The sequence below is a fragment of the Mustela nivalis genome, assembly GCF_964662115.1.
Source record: "Mustela nivalis genome assembly, chromosome: 14".
Classification (NCBI taxonomy): domain Eukaryota; kingdom Metazoa; phylum Chordata; class Mammalia; order Carnivora; family Mustelidae; genus Mustela; species Mustela nivalis.
Window position 1 is genome coordinate 90,921,457 of NC_139033.1, and position 8,999 is coordinate 90,930,455.

Below are 8,999 nucleotides of genomic sequence, written 5' to 3' on the forward strand. Positions count from 1 at the left end.
ACTCGGCCCAGGGCGCGCTGATGGAGAGGTGCGCGCGACCGCGGTCCCGGGAGCCCAAGCCAAGAGCCCCGCGTAATGGGAGGACACTGGTCCCGGAGCACCAAGTGCTTCACCCGCGTGGCCTCCGAGTATGCTACTCAATGATTCCTGCTAAATGGGCACAAGCTTATGGTGGAGTGAAGATTTGAACCACTGCCTGAAGCTTCATACCCGCTTGAAGTGCCACAACACCACTTGGCCCAACCACTTTTTATAAGTTTGGTCTTTAATTTTTTGAAGGGCCCTCTGCTTAGTACCTACTGTTCCATAGAGTAGGGATACGAGAAAGCCGTCCTAGATCAGGGGCGTCAATATCACTTGGGAACTTAGGAGAAATGTGAATTCTCAGGGCTCATCCCAGGGCTACTGAGTGGAAAACTCTGCGTTGGGGCCCAGAGCTCTGTGTTTTAAGAAGCCCTCCAGGGGATTCTGATGCACATTCAAGCTTGGGCACCACTGTGCTAGACGGTCCCAGTGGCCTCTATAACCAGCCTGCCATGGGTTTCCATTTCAGCTTCCTGCACATCCTCTGGCAGATGACCTTGGACACAGCGTTCCTGAAACTTGGTTTCCTAGCCCATAAAGTAGAGGTAATGATGGAATCCACCTCATCGGGTTATGTGGATTAAATGTGGAAATGCATGGGGGAGGGGAGCTTAGCACAGGGCGTGGCGCTTAACAAAACACAAACTTTACTAGGACATCCGTTTAATGCTTACAGTTCTGTGCATAGCATTTGTCATCTTCATTTCTCAGATAAAGACACTGAGACTCCGAGAAGTTGAGAGCTGCTCACAGTAGGGGACCCTTGGCAGGATTTGAACTGACCATTTCCCATTCTAGGTTTACTGGCTGTCTTCCATATTGTCCATCTCCCCCTGGGACGCCACCCTCCCCCAGGCCCCCGATTTGGTCTTCAAGAAATCCAAATCCCATTCAACAAACCCACAGCACTCCACCAATGTGCCCAGCCCAAGGACATTGCAGGAGCTCTAAAGATCCCAGGGGAGGTCCGAGATACTGCCCCGCCCTAGCAAAGCTAGCAATCCTCCCCAGGAAGGAGGACTCACATGAAACTGAGAGAAAGGGCAAGATGGGATGTGGTCACAGCATGGCCCAGAGGACATAGCCAAAATATTCCCACTCTACCACCTTCCCCTGGGTCACTCACACCACAAACAAAAAGGAAGACGTTTTCTAAAGCATTCCCAAGCCACCTGTTCTATAATCTGTCTTCAAATTCTCCTGAGTATCAGCCTATCGTTTCCAATATCCTTTTGGATTAAAAAAAAATCAAGGTCCTTGTCTGCTCCCAGATTTTCAAACACTTCTCCTTTTCCCTAGGGCTTCTTAAAGATGAACTATAAAGAGCCCACAGTCCTATTTCCAAGTATCTTTTGCTCTAGGGATATCCTTTCAAGGACAACATTGACAAAAATGGCGGGGGTGAGGGGGGTAGGCCAAAGAAGTGATCGTGAGAGGCTAGCGGGGGTCTCACTATGAAGGGATCATGTCTGACTCAGGTGAACTCAGGATGAGCCATAAACTGAGGAACACAAGGAGGGGCCAGACCCCATATCCAGCAGAAACCAAAACTAGTCTGAACCCAGCTGGCTGACCTCTGCCCCACTCCTATAACAGCACATTTGTTGATCATGGAGAGCCCAAGCTAGCTCTCCTAGGGGTTCAGTTGGTTCCATGCCCTCTTTTTGTCCACCTGTTGAGCGCTTTTGTGGTGAGCAAATTCCCTCCATTTTCCTGGGGAGGGTTAGAAACCCACTGTGCCTTCTTCATCCCGCAGCCTTGAGGCATTTAGTGCCGCCTCCTTTGGGATTCATGTCTAGTTTGATAGCTAGATGGAGCACCCTTCTTGTCTCCCCATCAGTGTAGCTCTGACTCTCCCCTTATCCTGTGCGGAGGCCCTGGACACTGCAGAGCACACCTCAGGATGGTAAATGTCATCCTCACCCCATCTTGCCAGGAACTCGTCTTCCAGGTGACATTTACAGAGCTAACTCGGGCCCCAAGAGCCCACAGGCAGATAGGAACACCAGATGGAACCCCAAAGAGAAGTGTTAACGTTCTCTCTTCTGCCTCTCTTGAAAATGGCCTGAGCCTCTTAGGATGGAGCGCTGGCTGCCACGGCAACGGGAGGAGGTGCCATCATCTCAGAAGATCCACGTGAGAATAAACTTTGCTCTTTTAAACTGGACCAGGCAGCTCCCATCTTCCCACCAGGATGTGCAAACGGATAGTTTTTGGCTCCTAACACTGCCTGCCACTCAGCTCAAGAGTTCCAGGGGAATTCTGACACGGGTCACATGTCCAGAAGGTGGGGCGGGGCGTGGGGGGCACAGGCTTCTCTTTATCCCTAAAGCAGCCCCTGGAGAAACCAGGGATTTCTGTGGAACCCCAGATGCAGGGTTCCACAGCTGCAACTCTGTCATCGGTAAGCTGCATCCTGCTGAGCACTCATGAACCCCACCATGCCTGTTGGATTTTTTAGTAGAACTTCACATAATATCAAATTAACAACTTCATTTTCTTGTAAATATTTTTTCAATTTATCTTTTTTCAACATGATAAGTGCATGCTTTAATTCCCATCCCGTTTCCCCCATCCCTGCACCCCCCCCCATAACCAGCAGTTTGTCTCCCATAGCCAAGAGTCTGTTTCTTGGATTCTCTCTCTCTCTCTCATTCCCCCTTGCTTGTTTTGTTTCTTAAATATCATGTATGAGTGAGAGCATATGGTATTTGTCTTTTTCTGACTTATTTCACTTAGCGTTATACACTCTAGCTTTATCCCTGTTGTTGCAAATGGCAAGCCCTCATTCTTTTTGGTGGCTGAGTAATATTCCATTGTGGATAGATATACCACTTCTTTTTTATCCATTCATTAGCTGATGGACATGGGCTTTTTCCATATTTGGGCTATTGTAAATAATACTGGTAGTAACAGAGCAGTGCATGTATCCTTTTGAATTGGAGTTTTGTATTTGGGGGGTAAATACCCAGTAGTGCGATTTCTGGATCGTAAGGTAGTTCTAGTTTTAATTTTTTGAGCAATGTCCATATTGTTCTCCGCAGTGGCTGTGCCAGTTTGCATTCCCACCAACAGTGCACCAGGGTTCCTTTTCTTCCACACCCTCACCAACATCTATTTTATCCAGTGTTTCTGGTTTTAGCCATTCTGACTCGTGTGGGATGGTATCTCATTATAGTTTTGATTTGCACTTCCCTGATCATGAGAGATGGTGGGCACATTTTCGTGTGTCTGTTGGCCATCTGGATGTCTTCTTTGGAGAAATGTCTGTTCATGCCTTCTGCCCATTTTAATCGGATTATTTGTTTTGGGGGTGTCATTCTTTATGTAGTTTGGAGACTAACCCTTTACTGGATACATCATTTGTAAGTATCTTCTCCCATTCAGTAAGTTACTTTTTAGTTGTACTGATTGTTTCCCTCACAGAAGTTTACAACATTCACAGTGGGCACCCACTACATCTGGCTAGTTCGAAAACATATTCATCACCCTAAAATACCCCCCAGCATTAAGCCGTTACTCCCTGTCTTCCCCTCCCGCAGCTACTGGCAGCCACGAATCTGCTTTCTGTCTTTATGGATTTACCTATTCTGGTTATTTTCTATAAGTGGAGTTGTACAATATCTGCCTTTGGGTTCCAGATTATCCCATTCAGCATGATGTTTTTGTGGTTTATCCACACTGTGGTGCGTGCCAGTATTCCATTCCTCTTCATAACTGAATACTATTCCATCATAGGAATATAGCAGTTTGCTTACCAGTTCATCTGGATTTGCATCGTTTCCATCTTTTGGTGGCTGTGAATCATGCTGCTGTGAACATGAGTGTACAGGGCTTTGTTGGAGTCTCTCTTTCCAATTTGGGGGGAACCAGACCTCTCTGGACCTCATTCTTTCTTATACTGTCCCAATGCCTGTGGTCAGGGGGTTCTAGAGTTAGTGACAGGTGGGCTTCTTTACCATGTTACCTAAACTAGTCATACAGACCCCACGACCACCAGTAACAGCACTGGTGTCACCTCACTGCCTGACCACATCTGCCACACCTCCAGAGGAAGGGCTGCGGGAAAAGATTCAGTCTGCCCTCAAGCCATGTTATTGACCAAGACTGTGTGCCTGCATCATGGCATCCAGGGAGCTCCTCTCCAACAGCTGTCCCCTGAGGAAGCAGCTCCCATCCCATCCCAACAGAAAATTCCATTTTGACTCATCAAAGCAGCCATCCTCACCAGGAGTGGGGGGTGCTCCCTGAATTCAGTAGGAGACATGGTATAGCAGTGGAGAGCTCCATTTGGTATGTCCCAGACAGAATGTGCCTTTCAACAATTCCCCACAGCCACCACATTCTCCTGCCCCCTGGAATCACCTTCAGAGGAATAAGGTGGACCCCTTACCCACTTTCTTGACACTGTTCCAAGTGCTTCACCACATTCCCGCCTAACACCCTCTGGGGGAGATGTTGATTCATCTGATAAGGGAGGTGAGGCTCAGAGAAGGGAAGTGACTTAGCCAAGCTCAACCAGCTAGAAAGTGGCAAAGCTGAGATGCGTACCCAGCGCTGTCTGATTCAAAAACCCGCAAGTGGAATCTAAAAATCCACCTGCATTCACATTCACCCCAACTTGCCCTTGGGAAGGTTGTGCCTTCCCCACATCTAGCTGAATCCCATCACCTTGCTGGGGTCGCTGTGGGGTCCTTTCACCCTCCCTGGCATGGCCAGCAGTGGTTAATGTCTGGCTCAGTCCCCAAGGGACATTGCTGGCTCAGGATCATTACCATGGAAGACTACAGTTTAGTGTTTACAGGGTCTTACCTCTGTGTTGCCCCCCAGGGGCTGCCTTAATGTGTCCCCACTGGATAAGGTGTGGACAGGTGTATTAGCCTGGGTCTGGACTATCTGGACTATCCCAGACCCTTAGATAGGGATTCAAGTGCAAGTAGCTTATTTGGGAGAGGGTCCAAGGAAGCATTATTTAGGGACAGTGAATTGAGGAAAGCGAAATAGGGACATTAAGGAATGTCTTAGTCTGTTGTGGCTGCTCTAATGAAATACCATAGATTAGGATGCTTACAAACATCCTCTCACTGTTCTGGAGGCTGGAAGTCCAAGGTCAAGGTTCAGTCAATGTTGCTTTCTCCTGAGGCCTCTTTCTTTGGCCTCTCTCCATGGCTGTCTTCCTGTTGCATTCTCACATGGTCTTTCCTCTGTGCACATGAACCCTGTCTCTTGCTCATCTTATAAGGACTTCAGTCCTACTGGATTAAGACCACACTCTTATGACCACATTTAATCTTAGCAATCCCCATAAAACCCCATCTACAAATACGGTCACCTTGGGGATTAGGGCTTCAATATATGAATTTGGTTGGGGAAGAGGGCACAAGTCAGGCCATAACAATAAACTAGCTGTTGTGGGCAACTAGGACGCCATCCTGCTGAGGTCCTCTGAGAGACTGAGCGGGACACACCTGAGCCATCTCACTTGAGGTCAAGGATGCCGGGGTAGCTAACCACCAACTCTTACCTGTCATGGATAAAGGATTCTCCTTGTGCATCAACCCCTTGCCACCTCCCAGCTGCCCTTGAAGCTGACCAACCATGTGCCCTTGGCCAGAGAAATCACCAGAGAGTCACAGGAGCCTGCAGTATAAAGCCACCAGTATGCCTGGGCATGGGAGATGTCAAGGGGACATCCACCATAGGGGATCATTCATTCCCCCATCACCCACCCACTGCACAATCCCACCCAGAAGAGCCCACGTTGGGCCCAACAGACCTCCCCAGTCTGAGAAGCTTCCACCCGCTATGGGCCAACCTGGCCTAGTCCAGGGTAGAGACAAGCCACTTTGCAAGTAGCAGTCAGATCAAGGAGCTAATGGAAGTAAATATGAGTGACCCAAGTAGTCTTTGAGATCAAGAAAAAGCAGAGCAAGTGCCAGACACTGTACCAGGTCCTGAGAACTGGAAATCACAAGAATAAGAACATCACAGGAATAACTCTATCAATCGCTATTGTGTTTTCAGGATCTTTTCAGTTTCAGGTAGCAGAATCGAGTCCACAGCTATACTGGGTTCAGGCACAGCTGGATCCAGGTGTCCAAACAACACCACCAGGCATCTGTCTTTCCCTAGCAGTCTGCAGAAGCAGGGAAGAGCCCCCCAGGGACTGCCAGACCCCCTGCCAACTGACTCTTTGACTTGTTCGCCTTCTCTGCCTTCCTGTCAGCCAAGATGTGGACACCGATCCATGGCCAGGCCTGAGTTGGAATCTCACTTCCGCCTCTCATTCACCATGTGACTTTGGGTAAGGAACTCTACCTTTCTGGACCTCAGTAAATTCTGTATAAACATCACCTCTTTTGGAGGGTTTTCAGGAGAAAACCGTGAACTCAGTGACCTGAGTGTAGAAAACACACAGCCCCCTCACGGGCTCAGGAATTTCTGGCTCTCTCTTTCTCTCTCTGTTGGGAGGGCCACTAGAGACTCTCCAAAGAGCTTCTGACTCCTGGGAGGTCATTAGAAGGGGGTCTTCAGGACTCCACAGACCCCAGCACTGTCTGCCAAGAAGATAACTAACAAGTCCTGTCCACAGATGTCTTTGGCTTTCTTCCTGTGTGTGAACACGCTGTTGAATGGATCCAACACAGGCTAGCTTCGAGCCCACTGTACATTCGTGCTTGCTTTATCATCCCCAGGACCTGAATGTATCCTAGACTTTGTGGAGTCCACCAGCTGTTTCCTTTCAGGAAGAGTCTGATGGGACTGGCAAGGTTTGGGGGCCCACTGTTCTCCCCCAACGTCTTCATACACAGTGCCAAGAGCAATGCTCGGAAACAAGGAAGCCCTGCCCAAGGTCTCCCTTAGATATCCCTTGTTCTGTGTGTGCCTGCCTCTGTCTCTGCCTGGGCCTCTGCCTGGGGGGCCTCTCCTTTGTCTCCAGCATGTGTGTGCCCTGTGGGCACGCCTGTGTGCGCTGAGTCCTGGTCCTGCATATCACCCCACCCCTTGCTTCTTTGTCTTGGCTTTTGTGTCCAGACAACAGAGAAGGGGGGCAGAGTGTGTGCTGCTGTCATCCCTCCCGTCATCCGTCTGTAAACAGACCCTCTCCAGACGCCCTGCACCTGCTCCCCAGCCCTCCCAGCCGCCCCAGCAGGTGCTGTAACCCGCCAGCCGCTCACGGCTCTTGCCAGAGAAAGGCACAGACCTCATCCAGCCACCTCCCCCATCCTCCCTGCCCTCCCCGCCATCCCACCTCAGCTTTTTCCCTTCATGGACAGAGCCAGGCAAGCCCCGCGGAAGACTTTACAAGGACCCCGACACGTGAGGGAAGCCGGAGCCCTCACCCCCAGATCGGAGGCACCCCCAGCCTCATTGGTGTATCCTCTTGAACATTCCACCAAGTCATTCTCCTCTACCTAATGCCACAGCCATCTCTGCCTCCATCATCCCCTCCTGGGATGTCCAGCCTCCACAGCAGACATCTCCGACCTTGAACCGCAAACCTGGCCTCATCATTCCCCCATCCACAGCTGTTGGCACCCCACAGGACTCAGGAGGCAAAGCAAAATCTCTGCCTTTACCGGCAACGTCCTGCCTGGGCTGGCCCCTGCTGACATTCCGAGTTCATCCTGCACCAAGCTCCTGCTCCAGCCTCACATGTCCCAGCCTAGCCCAGCCCTGCCTGGCCTCATCGTCTCCAGGAAACCTTCTCTGACCTCCTGGTGAAAGTCTGGCCCATTAGTTACACACTCTCTGACTGACACCTACCACTCTCCTTCGACACTAATTTCAATTTGGGATTTCATAGATTCCTTTGTCTGTTGTAAACATACATGTTCCACAACCAATCTGGGAGATTCCTCATGGGAGAAAATGGCTCTGTGTGCTCACCATGGCATCACCAGGGGCCTGGCATAGGGTCTGACCCAGGGGGAACCTCAGTGTATGTATGCTGAAATAAACTAAACCTTAAACCTTCAAACCCTGCAGTTCTGACTAACCATTTCACAGACAGGAAGAGACCCAGGCAAGAACAGTGACTTACCCAAGGGCTCTATTCCAGTGGGGACAAGCTAATGGTGTAATCGCTCTGTCCCCACACTCCCCAGCTCCTTCTGCCTTCCAGAGGTCACCCTCTCCTTCTCAAGCGAGCTTGCATCCTGAAATGCTTGCAGAAATGCACCCCCCCCCTTTCAGAGACTCGTCCACCTTTTGCGAGCAATGATGGTGTCTTTACTTCTTGATCCAAACACCTGCACCTGTCACCTTGAGCACTTCTACCTGTTTCCTCACCGTTTCTGTAGCTTTTGGTCCTCTCCCCAGACACCAGTGCACTCCTGACCCCACCCTGCTTCCCATAGCAGAAGCCACACAAGAGTCTTGGGGAAGACACTAAGGAAGGTCAGAGCAAATAATAACACTTTCTGCGCCTTTCCTGTGTTGCCCATTCTGGCCTTAATGCTATAAAAACAAAGGTTATGGGGCACCTGGGTGGCTAAGTCCAACTCTTGGTTTTGGCTCCAGCTGTGATCTGGGGGTCCTGGGATGGAGCCTCACATCAGGCTCCTCACTCAGTGGGGAGTCTGCTTGAGGATTCTCTCTCTCCTTCTACCTCTGCTCCTCGCCCCATTCCCTCTCTTATATAAATAAATAGAATCTTTTTTAAAAATTAACAATAAAATAAAAATAGTCCTACTAGCCCAATGGCGCCACCTATGGATATCATTGCCATTTTACAGACAAGGAAAACTGAGGCTGAAGAAATACAGCTAGAGGGTCTCTGAAACAAAAGGCAATCCCAACAATCTAGATCCAGATCCTGGCCTCATAAAGCCTCCTTCCCAACCCTGGTCCCATTACAGCCTCTCATGGTCCTCCACGCTGGCCAGCAGTCCCCATATGATCCTCCCTACCTC

General features: G+C 49.9%; 1 long non-coding RNA gene across 1 annotated transcript; it reads left to right on the forward strand.

The window, feature by feature from the left end:
* Nucleotides 1-19: 19 nt before the first annotated feature.
* Nucleotides 20-8,021, forward strand: LOC309847671. The gene is made up of 4 exons (XR_014302552.1): nt 20-256; nt 554-629; nt 6,217-6,388; nt 7,362-8,021. It is a non-coding gene; the product is annotated as an uncharacterized lncRNA (long non-coding RNA).
* Nucleotides 8,022-8,999: the final 978 nt, after the last annotated feature.